Source organism: Lathyrus oleraceus, chromosome 2 (genome assembly GCF_024323335.1).
Source record: "Lathyrus oleraceus cultivar Zhongwan6 chromosome 2, CAAS_Psat_ZW6_1.0, whole genome shotgun sequence".
NCBI classification, from domain to species: Eukaryota; Viridiplantae; Streptophyta; class Magnoliopsida; order Fabales; family Fabaceae; genus Lathyrus; species Lathyrus oleraceus.
Genome location: NC_066580.1, coordinates 348358349 through 348372998, shown reverse-complemented (window position 1 = coordinate 348372998; position 14650 = coordinate 348358349). Strand labels below are relative to the sequence as shown.

At 38.9% G+C, this 14650-nt stretch overlaps 1 non-coding gene across 1 annotated transcript; it reads right to left on the bottom strand.

The window, feature by feature from the left end:
- Nucleotides 1-2898: 2898 nt before the first annotated feature.
- LOC127125104 (small nucleolar RNA R71) lies at nucleotides 2899-3005 on the bottom strand. Its single transcript, XR_007804564.1, has one exon. It is a non-coding gene; the product is annotated as a small nucleolar RNA R71 (small nucleolar RNA).
- Nucleotides 3006-14650: the final 11645 nt, after the last annotated feature.

The window sequence follows — 14650 nt, the reverse complement described above, 5'->3', positions numbered from 1 at the left end:
ATAACATTTTCTTGTCGTTGATAAACTTCATCCCCATATAAAGGTTCAGGAGCGATTTAGAACTCATGCTCTTCTTTAAAAGCCTCTCACAATCTACGATAAAGATGATTGGGTTTTAGAAATTTCTGATGCCCAGTGTAAATATTCATTTTTTCCAAACTCAAGTTGGTGAAAACATGTCTTAGATTCACATATATGATACACTTTATGTCCTTTGACATTGTATCCGACCAAAATCACCATATGCAGAAAAGTCGTTGATTGTGCAAAATAACATTACACACATTTTAAATTTTTCACCGGAATATGCATTATCAATGTCAATGTCTTCCTCACATAAAAGTCTTAAATATTAAATTAATGGACTTAAATAAACATCTATGCCTTTTCTAGGTTGTTTTGGTCCATAAATAATCATACTTAACAACATATATTTGCGCTTCAAGCACAACCAATGAGATATGTTGTAAATTGTGAGAAGAATAGGCCACGAATAATGGTTAGTACTCAGATTATCAAAGGGGTTCATTCCATCTGTGGCAAGCCCAAGTTTAAGGTTTCTTGGCTGATAACATGAAACTATATCACATTTTTGGACTCGATTTAATTAAATTATATTATTATTTGTTTGGATTTATTTCATTTTATTCGAGATTACTTGGTATTTTTCCTTCTATTTATCTCAGGTAATTTATTTGAAGCAAAAGTGAAAAAAGAAGAAAAAGGGGTGCAAAAATGAGGAAAGCAAAAGCCCAGCCCACAATTACAAGCCAGGAGCGCTGAAGTTGTGACGAGCGTCACGCCTTACTACCTTATGTTACGAGCGTAACACATGGTGTAACGCCCGTAACACCCCTCTCCTATATTTTAGGCTCCAGAAGCGCAACAGAGGCACGTTGAAGCCTATTCTTACGCTTGACCCTTGGAACGTGAAGACCATTTTTACGGAAAGGACTTTTGGAAACCGTTACAAAGTAGACTAATATAAATAGTTGCTTTTAGCCAACCCTGAAGCTCCCCGTCTCTTTCCGCCGTGCAAGCATATTTTACAGCATTACTTTTCTACAGCTTTCTACTTTATTTGCAATTTTTATTTTCTTTTCCAGTCAATCTTTTAAGCACTAGATTAATTTTTCACACAATAGTTTCTACACCGGAAACTATTGTGTATCTTTTACTAGATCTAACCTTACGTTAGATCCTAGAATTTTATTCCTTCGCTTTTATTATCCTGTCCGATTGAAGAACTCAAGAACAAATCCAACCGGTCTGTGGTGGAGTGTTCAAGATTGCTATTAATTATTCAGGTTCTTTAATTTATTGTTTTAATTTATATATGCTCTGCATTGCTGTTTATTTATATTGTTTGCCTGATATGGTTTTATTTAAGCATGATGATTGTTTAGACCTGTTTAGCATGTCCGGCTAATTAAATTAGATATCGGTATGTAAAGTAAGCGGAATGAAGGAATCGAAACTAAGTTGGTTTAATTTCATTTAAAAATAAAGTCACTCTTTTTATGGCCTCAATTTACAGGGTTAATCCCAAAGTTTTTGTACGAGAGTAAAAGACATAAAGAAGTTAAAATCAATAGAACGAAAGTTTGAGTTTTTAACTGGACAGTGTAAATTGGACATTAATTCTAAATCAGGGTGAAAGCAATTTTTAGAGTTAATTAAATTCTAATCTTTTTCAAAAAGTATTTTTAAAGGTTAAATGTGAGGACGAGAGTTAAGCATTTAAGTTTAATTATATAATCTAAGTCAACAGAGCGAGAGTTTGAGACGAGGGTGTTTAAACGGTTATTATTTTAATAAAAAGAGTTTCTATAGATTCTATTGTTTTCAAAAAGTGATTTTGGACTTAACTAATAAGTGACAGCTACGTTAATATAAAGTCACAGTCTATTCAACAGAGCGAGAGTTTGAGATAAGATTTTTAATCAATAGTGTCTACTGAAAAGATTTATTTTAAAACCAAGAAACCAACGAAGATTTGATTCCCTAATTACGACGAACTACATACCGATATCCGCTTAATTGATATTTAACTTAGATCTAATTTTAGTTTTACTTTTCCCCCAAACAATCAAAGTATCATCCGCCTTAGCTTTACGAAGTAACCTTAGAAAACGGTATATCGATTCATAAGTCCCTGTGGGATTGATATCTTTTAAAACTACGCGATAGAACTGTGCACTTGCAGTTAATACCCCAATTCGACTCATAAAGTCACGATCAAGTTTTTGGCGCCGTTGTCGGGGACTTTTATTTAGTCGATATCATAACTCTCCTGTTACCCTGTAAAGACTAAGGCAAATTTTATTTTTCATTTTTTTTCTTTCGTTGATTTGTATGCCACACACTCGCTCACAAGGCGAGCCGTTTTACTTACGAATCAACGACATTGAACTATATCTCCGAGTCTTATGACGAATTCGGGAATATCGTGCTACAAACAATCTCCCTCCTATCGAAGTGCCCGACCTCAAAAATTTTCTTCCTTCACCGATACCCGAGATGGCAGAACCAGCTCGTGCTCTTCGAGATTATGCCGCTCCATCGCAAGATGAGCCGCATTCGAGTATTGCTCCACCCGCAATCGAAGCAAACAACTTCGAACTTAAGCCTTCGCTGCTACAGGCAGTGCAACAGAATCAATTCTCTGGAAATCCTACCGAGGATCCAAACCTTCATTTATCCGTATTTGTCCAATATGCTGATACTGTTAAAGCTAATGGTGTCACTTCAGAGGCAATTCGACTTCGTCTCTTTCCTTTCTCGTTAAGAGATAAAGCTAGAAGATGGCTTCAGTCTCTTCCTTCCAACTCAGTCACCACATGGAACGAGTTGAAGAAAGTCTTTCTTGCCCGATATTTTCCTCCAAGCAAAACAGCTACGTTGAGAGCCCAGATAAATGGATTTAAACAGAAAGATAACGAGTCTCTTTTCGAAGCATGGGAAAGATACAAAGACATGATGAGACTTTGTCCACACCATGGTTTAGAGGACTGGTTAGTAATTCATACCTTCTATAATGGTCTCTTGTACAACACAAGATTAACAATAGACGCCGCCGCAGGTGGTGCGCTTATGGATAAACCTTACGCCGATGCTTATCAACTTATCGAAAGCATGGCCCAAAACCATTATCAGTAGGGAAGCGACCGAACAATGGTAGAAAAACCTCAAACGAAAAGTGGCATGTACGAGATAAGTAGCCTTGATCATGTTAATGCAAAAGTGGAAGCCCTTGCTCAGAAAATTGAAAGTTTGAATGTATCACCTCCAGCCACCGTGGTTGCCATAACTCAAAATTGCAAAGTCTGTGGAATCCAAGGTCACACTCCTGCAGATTGTCAACTCCTAACAGGAATCCAAGCAGAACAAGTGAATTATGCTCAAGGAAATCCCTACTCGCATACCTATAACTCTAACTGGAAGAACCATCCTAATTTTTCATATAAGAGTAATAATGCTTTATACGCACCAGGACAAGCTCCCAATCAAGCCCCAGCTATACCTCCGGGATATCAAAAGCCGATCCCATCTACACCTAACAATAACGTTCCTAGGAAATCCAACTTGGAAATCATGATGGAGAACTTCATAGCTTCTCAACAGCAAACCAATAAAGATTTCTTAAACCAGAATGTACACATGTTAGGGACCAATTAGTACTATTTTTTATATCATTTTATTGGTCCCTTTTACCAAGTTTTGATGTAATTACACACTTTTATTTTCACTATTTTGTATAAATGCAATTAGGTTTAATTTATTTTATTTTGAATAGTTATTTCACAATTTTGTTAGTTTTGTAGAATTTTTGAGATAAGAAGGCTTTGGATTGCAACACCACATCTTGGAGGAAGCTTTCCAAACAAGGAAGCTGGAGAAGCAACAGTTCGCACCGCGAAGGCTGCGAATCCAGCAAGCTGACTGAGGGTCAAAAGTGCTGTCTTGCAGAAAAAGTATATTGCCATTTTGATGTCTGCCTGGGAATTGCTTTCCTGCTTTGGATGATAATGACCAATTAGGGAAATGTCAACCTTTTTTGTTAGAAACAAATACATTATTCTAGGGCATGGAGAGAACACAATTTTTATTTATTGAGATTGATATTGAGAGATTTTGTAAGAGAGAAAAACAGAGTTTTTCTCCTTTAACTTTCTGCTTTTTTGAACAATGATGATGAGGAGCTAAACTCCCCTTTTGTCAAGATTGGAGGTAGTAACTATGCTCATATGCTTATGAATTTCATTTGATTTATATATATGATAAAGAATATTGATGTATTGAATACTGTTTTTGCCCTAAGTTGAAAACCAGATTTGAGTAGTTGTCGAGAGAGGTTATTTGAATCTTGACATAAAACAGATTTTCAAGTAGTGAATAAGTTGTAGAGATATATTTATTCATTACTCTTCTTTGGTATTAAACATTAAAGATTGCTATATTGATAGTTAGGTGGAGAGATCGTCTAAGGATCAATATAGTGATTATCACAATATCATTTAGACATAAATGACTTTGAGAGGATACTTGAACATCATCAATAATCTTGAACCTATTTATTTATCATAAGGAATCATAAGCATTTGAAATAGTGAACTCCAATCTTGCCAAGCTTTTATACTTGACTAAAACCATTTTACAGTTTTTATTAACATTTACTCACAAGATAATTTTACAAACAAAACAATCGTGTTACTTTCTAAACTTATAACATTTGGATTATAGAACGGCGGTAATATCAACCAATCTCTGTGGATACGATATAAAAATATTTGCCGAAGATATACTTTTCAACAAATTGGTGTCGTTGTCGGGGATTGGTGTCGATATTACAAGCATTGCAATAATTCTTTGTTTTAAGTGGTGTTACATTTATTATTATCTCTCTTTTGTTTCACTTGGTTTGTTAGTTTTGTAGATTCTAGTGCATGCGGGGAAGAGCAACCGAGGAGCAACTTCAATTCGATCCTGAAATTGAAAGAACACTTCGGAAGCTCAATAGCAAAACACGAAGAAGAAGGAAACTAGCCGAAGAGAGGAACCGGAGAGAAGAAGCATCTACTTCCGCACTTATTCCAATCGAAGAAGTGGTTGTAGAGGCTTGTGACGGAAACATGGCGGATGACAATCGTACCGAAATGTCCGCTAATAGTCCAAGAAGAAATGCTCAATTTTTCCGTGGAGGAAGAAATACAGAGATGAAGACCGGAATCCTCCAACTTCTCTATGCAAATCCATTCACCGGAATGGATCATGAAGATCCATATACCCATCTCATCAAATTTTATGAGATTGCGGGTTCTACGGGAATAGATGAAACGGGTGAAGAGGCACTATTCAAGAGGATGTTTCCACACTCTTTAGTGGGAAAGGCAAAAGAGTGGTACCTTGATCAATCACCGAGAGTGATGACGGATTGGAATTTGTTAGAAGAAAAGTTCTTAGAAAGATACTTCCCTCAATCCCGATTCATGGAAGCCAAAACGGCTATTGCGGTATTCACTCAAGGAGGCAACGAGTCTCTAAATGAAGCTTGGGAAAGATTCAAATCAATGTTGAGAAAATGCAAGGGCCATGGTTTTGATGAGCTCACTCAAATCCATATTTTTCTAAATGGACTCCAATCAACTCACAAGACACTTCTGGACGCCACCGCGGGTGGCTCGCTTATGTCAAAAACTGCGGAAGAAGCTAAAGTCATTATTGAACGGATGGCCCTCAATGATCATCAAGGTCAACATGATCGTAGCCCTTCACAACGTAAGCCGGGAGTTCTTGAGTTAAATACCAATGATGTCATCCTTGCTCAAAACAAGTTACTCTCTCAACAAGTGGAGCTTCTCACTCAACAAATGGCCAAGCTTCCATAGCAAATAAAAGAGATTCAAGGGTTTCAAGTTCAGCATCAAGTAGCATGTTGCGAATTATGTCAAGGGGATCACCCTACTGGTTTTTGTCCTCCACCCCAAGAAGAAGTGAGTTATGTGAACAATCAAAATCAGGGCTATCAAAGACAACAGCCTAACAATCAAGGCTACCAACCAAGAAACAATCAAGGCTATCAACCGTCAAGGTTCAACAATCAAAATTTTCAGCAGCAAAGTCCTTACCAACATCCAAACTCTCAAGGACAGCAGTCGCAAGGAGGAAATTCCAAGCTAGAAGACACTCTTCAACAATTCATGCAAGCTTCCATGGCAAATCAGAAGAGTAACGAAGCAGCAATTAAAAATCTGGAAAATCAAGTAGGCCAACTCGCGAAGCAACTGTCGGAACAAAACGCAGGGTCTTCTTTCTCTGCTAACACTCAACCGAATCCAAAGGAGCATTGCAAAGCAATTGTCACAAGGAGCGGTAAAGAGTTGGTAAGTGAAAAAGGTGAAGAGATTGTAGAAGAGAACATCACTGATGGGATGCTGGAAGAAAAAGACATAGTTGGTGAAAGGGAAAATGCTACTGGAAATGCTCAGTTCGCGCCGCGAACCACCTTCGCGCCGTGAAAAAAGCAGGTTTTGCCAACTGAGCAGCAGATTGATCTGGAAGGGAAAAAGGATGCTGAATCAAAGAAGAAGAAGAAATCTGAGAAAGGGGTGAGCGTCATTCCAACTCAACATCTACCCTATCCACATGCTCCATCAAGGAAGGACAATGCTAGGCATTATGCACGGTTCATGGACATCTTCAAGCAACTCCAAATCAACATTCCATTTGCTGATGCATTAGAACAAATGCCACGGTATGCTAAATTCATGAAGGACATTCTTACCAAGAAAAGGCGTCACGTGGAAGATGAGACCATATTGCTTGATGCACGGTGTAGCGCCATCATCCAAAAGACTCTCCCAAGGAAGGAGTCCGATCCGGGCCGGGTTGTTCTACCGGTAACCATTGGAAGCACATACGTTGGAAATGGTTTGATTGACTTGGGCTCTAGTATAAATTTAATCCCCCTCTCCATTGTCAAAAGATTGGGGAATGTTGAGATTAAATCGACGAGAATGACTCTACAACTAGCCGACAAGTCTACCACCTCACCATACGGAATCGCCCAAGACATGCTTGTGAAAGTGGACAAATTTTTGTTTCCGGTGGATTTTGTAATAGTAGAGATGGATGAGGACCGTGATGTACCCCTAATTCTTGGAAGACCTTTTATGAAAACAGCTCGGATGATGATCGACATAGATGATGGGCTAATGAAGGTGAGAGTGCAAGATGAAGAGGTGACTTTTAATCTTTTCGAAGCAATGAAGCATCCAACCGACAAGCATGATTCTTTCCGAATAGATGCAATTGAAGAGGAAGTAGTGGAGGTCGCGAACCAAATTCATATCTCTAATCCTCTAGAAAGATCCCTTATCGGAGCATACAACGTGTTAACCGACAATGAGGAACGAGAGATCGAAGCAATGTTGCACGAGCTAGAATCTTGTGGTGAGATGGCCTATCAAGAAGAATTAACGGAAGACTTGGATGCAAAGAAGAAAACGGAAGAGCAAAAGTTAGAGTTGAAAATGCTTCCGTCACACTTGAAGTATGTGTTTCTTGGAGACGAGTGTACTAAACCAGTGATTATAAGCAACACGTTGTCCACACAAGAGGAAGACAAGTTGATTCAAGTATTAAAAAAGAACAAAGGTGCAATAGGGTGGGTGTTATCCGACTTGAAGGGTATTAGTCCGGCCTATTGCATGCATAAGATCATGATGGAGGAGAATTTCAAACCAGTTGCGCAACCTCAGAGGCGTCTGAATCCATCAATGAAAGAGGTGGTCCAGAAAGAAGTTGTCAAACTATTGGAAGCCGGAATGATTTATCCTATATCCGATAGTGCATGGGTGAGTCCGGTACAAGTGGTCCCCAAGAAAGGCGGAATGACGGTAATCAAAAATGATAAAAATGAGTTGATTCCGACAAGAACAGTGACAGGGTGGAGGATGTGTATCGACTATAGAAGGTTGAACCAAGCCACAAGGAAAGATCATTTCCCACTACCCTTCATGGATCAAATGTTGGAGAGGTTAGCCGGTAAAAATTTCTACTGTTTCTTGGACGGATATTCGGGGTATAATCAAATTTCAGTAAACCCGGCAGATCATGAGAAGACAGCTTTTATGTGTCCTTTTGGCATCTTTGCTTACCGAAGAATGCCTTTTGGGTTATGTAATGCACCGGCCACATTTCAACGGTGTATGCAAGCTATATTTTCGGACTTGATAGAAGAATGCATTGAGGTGTTCATGGATGATTTTTCTGTTTATGGATCATCTTTTGAATTGTGCTTAAAACACCTTGATGTAGTTTTGGGGAGATGCGTGGAGACCAACCTAGTGCTCAACTGGGAAAATGCAATTTTATGGTCACTGAGGGTATAGTACTTGGTCACAAGATTTCTTCTGAAGGGCTAGAGGTGGACAAAGCCAAGGTGGAGGTTATTGAGAAACTGCCACCTCCAACTAACATTAAAGGGATAAGAAGCTTTCTAGGACATGCCGGTTTCTACCGGAGATTCATACAAGATTTTTCAAAGATCGCAAAGCCATTGAGCAATTTGCTCAACAAAGGTAAGCCTTTTCTTTTTGATGAATCATGTCTTAAAGCTTTCTTAGATTTGAAAGAAAAGTTGGTCACCGCACCAATAATCGTAGCACCAAACTGGAACCTTGATTTCGAACTCATGTGTGACGCTAGCGATTATGCAATTGGTGCGGTGTTAGGACAAAGAAGCGATAAAGTTTTTCATGCCATACACTATGCTAGTAAGGTGCTTAATGAAGCACAAGTTAATTACGCAACAACTGAAAAGGAATTACTAGCCATAGTATATGCATTGGAAAAATTTAGAGCTTATTTGATTGGTTCAAGAGTTGTAATCTACACTGACCACTCGGCGATAAAATATCTGCTTACCAAGCCGGATTCAAAACAAAGGCTTATTCGTTGGATCCTTTTATTACAAGAGTTTGATCTAGAAATTCGGGATAAAAAAGGTTCTGAAAACTTGGTGGCGGATCATTTGTCTCGGTTGGTCAATGTAGACATTACAAACAAAGAAGAGAAGGTGAGAGAAGAATTTCCTGATGAAAAACTTTATGCGATTCAAGTGAGGCCTTGGTTTGCTGATTTTGCTAACTACAAAGCAACTGGTTTAACACCGGAAGACCTCACTTGCAATCAAAGAAGGAAATTCTTGGCAGATGCAAAATATTATGTTTGGGATGACCCTTATCTGTTTAAAGTAGGAGCAGACAATATTTTGAGAAGGTGTGTAACATTTGAGGAGTCAAGAGACATTCTTTGGCACTGTCACAACTCTCCGTATGGAGGTCACTATAGTGGTTTGAGAACAGCCACTAAAGTACTCCAATCGGGTTTTTATTGGCCATCTTTATTCAAAGATGCGCACGAACATGCGAAGAGTTGTGATACATGCCAACGGAGTGGAGGAATAGGAAAACGGGATGAAATGCCTCTAACCAACATGCTAGAAGTGGAAGTTTTTGATTGTTGGGGTATTGATTTCGTTGGCCCATTCCCCTCTTCTTTCTCAAATGAGTACATACTAGTAGCTGTTGATTATGTTTCGAAGTGGGTGGAAGCAATTGCCTCACCTAAGGCCGATGCCAAAACTGTGATTAAATTTTTAAAGAAGAACATATTTTCACGTTTTGGTGTGCCTAGAGTGTTGGTAAGTGATGGAGGCTCACACTTTTGCAATACACCCTTAGAAAAAGTTCTGCAACATTATGGTGTAAAGCACAAGGTGACCACTCCCTACCACCCACAAGCGAACGGTCAAACTGAGGTTTCAAACCGGGAAGTCAAACGGATCCTTGAGAAAACAGTCTCGAATTCAAGAAAAGATTGGTCCTTAAAACTGGATGAAGCTTTGTGGGCGTATCGCACTGCCTACAAAGCACCTATTGGGCTGACTCCGTTTCAAATGGTGTATGGGAAGACTTGTCATCTTCCAGTGGAAATGGAGCATAGAGCATTATGGGCTCTTAAGTTCTTGAATTTCGACTCCACTCTAGCTGGAGAAAGAAGGAAAGGTCAACTCCATGAATTGGAGGAACTAAGGAACGATGCATACCATTCTAATAAGTTGTACAAGGAAAAGGTAAAAGCATACCATGATGGAAAGGTCCGCCATAAGGAGTTTCATGTTGGACAGATGGTATTGCTTTTTAACTCAAGGTTGAAGTTATTTCCTGGTAAGTTAAAGTCGAAGCGGTCAGGACCATTTGTTGTCAAGGAAGTACGGAATTATGGAGCCATTGTGATAGAGGATCCAAAGTCACAAGAGAGCTGGACTGTCAATGGTCAAAGACTGAAAGTCTATCATAGCGGTGACATAAACCGTGATGTGTGTCTCATTTCCTTATCTGGACCAGGCTAATCGAGGTACCGTCGAGCTCTTAACGACGTTAAACAAAGCGCTTGTTGGGAGGCAACCCAACATTGTAAGTTTGCATTTTATTTTTCTCTGTTGTGTGATTTTTATCTCTGTTAAATTTTTAGAATTGTAGGGTTCTGTTTTTTGCTGTTCGCGCCGCGACCCCCAGTTCGCGCCGCGAACGGAATGAAAAATTTTGAGAGGGTTCTGTTTTTTGCTGTTCGCGCCGCGAACCAAAGGAAGAGTTTCAGGTCGCGCCGCGAACACTGTTCGCCCCGCGAACACTGCGTGACAGAGTCACTTAAATTCTGTTTAGGTCACCTTCTTTTCTCATTACAACGCTTTTTCAAAATACCAATTCTGCCGCGCTTTCACCCCACTCTCAAAATCCCACCAAATCTTAAAATTCTTCAGTTCCCATTGTTCAAATCTTCATTTGTTAGCAAGATTTAGTGATTCAAAAGGTATGTACTCTTCAATTTCTCTTTTCCAATCCCTTTTGGGTTTTTCAATTAGGGTTGGTTAGAAATCAAATTTTTCTGTAGATTACCTCTTGAAATCACTATGCATGTCTGATTTAAAGTAGGATTAGGGTAGAGTTGAGAACTTTGATTGATTGGGAGTAGATTGCTTCCCACTTGTGGAACCCTAGGAAGCTCTGGGAGATTTCCTGGATTCGCAGAGTTCGCACCGCGAACTGGCCTTCGCGCCGCGAACTGTGAATTCCAGCACCATGTTTTTGTGTTGATTGTTTGCTAATCCTGTTCATGGTTGTTCTGTGGTTGTTCTGGTGTTGATTGCAGATGTCCAAAAGAACTAAAACCACGGCACCTCCTCAAGCCCGTTCAATCAGAAAGTTCATAAGTGATGAACACGAGGCACGATTCGAGAGCCTCATTAAGAGAACCATTTTGCCTGAGAGGTTTATCCGGCTAGCTCCAACCGGGGTGTATCATAGCGTGGTTGCGGCTTTTGAACGACGAAAGTGGATGAAGTTATGCGAACCAGAAGCAGCAATTAACTACGATATTGTTCGAGAATTTTATGCGAACGCTATGCATCGCGAGGAGGGTACGGCTTTCATCTACCGATCCAGGGTAAGGGGCAAGATCGTTTCCTTTGGAAGGGATGACATTAATTCTTATCTGGGTAATCCCCTAACTCTTGGAGAGGGTGAGTGTTGTGAGTACAGTACTATGGAGGCAGCTAACAGGTGGAATCTTGAGGCGGTAAATTCTACCCTATGCCTTAGCGGAAAATCCTACGAACTAAATGATCAAGGACATCCGAAATTGTGGAAAAGAGAAAATTTTAATTTGGGAGCTAGGGCTTTTCTGGTGCAACTGTTGACTAATATCCGACCAAGAAGCCACACCACCACAATTCCTATGGACGTAGGGTGTCTATTATACTGCATCATGGTCGGGAAGTCTGTGGATGTCGCAGCCCTCATTGCAGGCGAACTGAGCAAGATGGTTTTAAGCGGAACCAATTTCGGTGGCAAAGCTGGTGTACTCGCATATCCAGGACTTATCATGGGACTGTGCCGTCAGGCAAATGTTCCCATCCCTGAGGAAGTCCACTTCTCGATCACCAGTGTGATCAATGACTCATATCTAAACAGGTTTCTGCAAAACCAAAATGATAAGACTGATGCACCTGGAACTTCTTCATCCAGAGCCCGAGCCAGACCTCGACCTCAACCTCAACCTCAATCGCACACTACCCCAGGTTTTGATCAGATGGCGTTTGCCAACTACTGTTGCGAGAGATTTGAGGCCTCCAGGAGGTCTCAATCATTTCTTTTCGATGCCATGCAACAGCAGTTCCAGAACACGTTTCTGGCACCAGAGGCACGCACTTTTCCTTCACAAGCGGACTATGCAGCTTATGCAAATTGGCCTGAGGGCAGGCTAAATTTTATGGGGGGTGTAGGAGGCAGTGTTTACCCAAATGAGGAGATGGAGGATGTTCTTGGAAATGTAGGTGGTGACGAAGAGGAGGAGGATTGAGAATTCGGAGAAGTGGGAAGTTGTTGTATTTCTGAGTTTCTTTGTACTATTTCTGTTTTGGTTTTTGGGAATTTGGATGTACTTTTGGGTGGCTCTAGTTCACCATAACTTTATTTTGGCACTTTATTTTTGTTAGTATTTTGACAATTGCATGAATGCTAGTTGAGATTTAAGTGTGTTTTAATCAAATTGTGGTTTACCAACATTTTTGTTTAATTGTTCTTATTCTTAAGTTAAGCTTTAAGCAACCGAGAAATGATCGCAAAGAAAGAAGCATAGGACACTTCGAGTGGTGATGATAAGAATTAGTGTCGGCATTTCAAGGTACACTTTATCGCTTTCTAGACTTAACATGAGTATTTTGATGGTGTGTGCAAATTCCATTTCATAAATTCATTGAAGTATATGTCAGTTTTGAATCAAAATAGGACTTAACCAATTGTGAGGAAACTTTCCATTGTACACTAAAAAGCGGGAAACCGAGCATTATTTTAACTCATTCTTATCATGCTAAATCATGCATTAATCTATTTTTGTGTGAAAATTTTGAAAATGACAGAGGCATTGTTTGTGAGAAAAACCACTTGACCAAAAAAAATTTTGAATCGACTAACCTTGTGAGGAATAATCCTTAGTTAAACCCCCTTTGAGCTTATTTTAGGATTCATTTGATTGATCATTGTAAAATCAATTGAAAATTGTGGAATAAATGAATCCTAATTTCTTTCGTATCAGTTGAAACCTCAAACCGAGTTTTTTGCAAAATTTTGCCTTTTGCTTATGTCTAAGTAGGGAGCATTATTGAATAAATTTGGTTTTGGAATCTAAAGTTGGGGAGAGTAAAGTGAAAAGTTGATTAGAAACTTGGAAAAGTGAGTTTTTATGAAAGGGTAAAAATATGAAAAGAAACAAGAAAAAGAAATCACCCTTGAAACCATAGAGCAAAGAAAAAAGAATAGAAAAAAAAAAGCAAAGAAAATGCTCATGGTTGTGTGGTTTTGAAAAGAAAAAAAAAAGAAAAAGAAAAAGATAGGGATCAAAGAAAGGGAAATTGTGTAGAGTTAAATGTTTGAGAATGCTCCCTTAGGATAGGCAACTTTGTTGAATTCTCTTAATCATATCCTTTCTTGTAACCTAAGCCACATTACAACCTTGAAAGACCTCTTGATTCTCATTTTTCACATGATTTGGTACTTGTTGTGATAACCGCATGATTTGAGTTGTTGTTGATTTAATTGCTTGGATGAGTGAAAGTAACCCTTCATGTTATTCATAATTATTATGATGTGTGTGTAAGTTGATTCAATTTTGACATATATGGCTTTGAATTCCTTGGAATGATTTTTGCACTTTACCATTTCCCTTATTCATGTTTTGTCTAGAATTGAGATAGGTGAATTGAGAAAATGCCAAACGCTTTTGAACCATTTGAATGTCCTGGATAACTTTTGTTTAAATCTTCTGTGTCATTGCTTTGGTTGTAAGGGTGGAAACTTTTGTTTAGGGACAAACAAAATGCCAAGTTGGGGAGAGTTGTTAGGGACCAATTAGTACTATTTTTTATATCATTTTATTGGTCCCTTTTACCAAGTTTTGATGTAATTACACACTTTTATTCTCACTATTTTGTATAAATGCAATTAGGTTTAATTTATTTTGTTTTAAATAGTTATTTCACAATTTTGTTAGTTTTGTAGAATTTTTTAGATAAGAAGGCTTTGGATTGCAACACCACATCTTGGAGGAAGCTTGCCAAACAAGGAAGTTGGAGAAGCAACAGTTCGCGCCGCGAAGGCTGCGAATCCAGCAAGCTGACTGAGGGTCAAAAGTGCTGTCTTGCAGAAAAAGTATATTGCCATTTTGATGTCTGCCTGGGAATTGCTTTCCTGCTTTGGATGATAATGACCAATTAGGGAAATGTCAACCTTTTTTGTTAGAAACAAATACATTATTCTAGGGCATGGAGAGAACACAATTTTTATTTATTGAGATTGATATTGAGAGATTTTGTAAGAGAGAAAAACAGAGTTTTTCTCCTTTAACTTTCTGCTTTTTTGAACAATGATGATGAGGAGCTAAACTCCCCTTTTGTCAAGATTGGAGGTAGTAGCTATGCTCATATGCTTATGAATTTCATTTGATTTATATATATGATAAAGAATATTGATGTATTGAATACTGTTTTTGCCCTAAGTTGAAAACCAGATTTGAGTAGTTGTCGAGA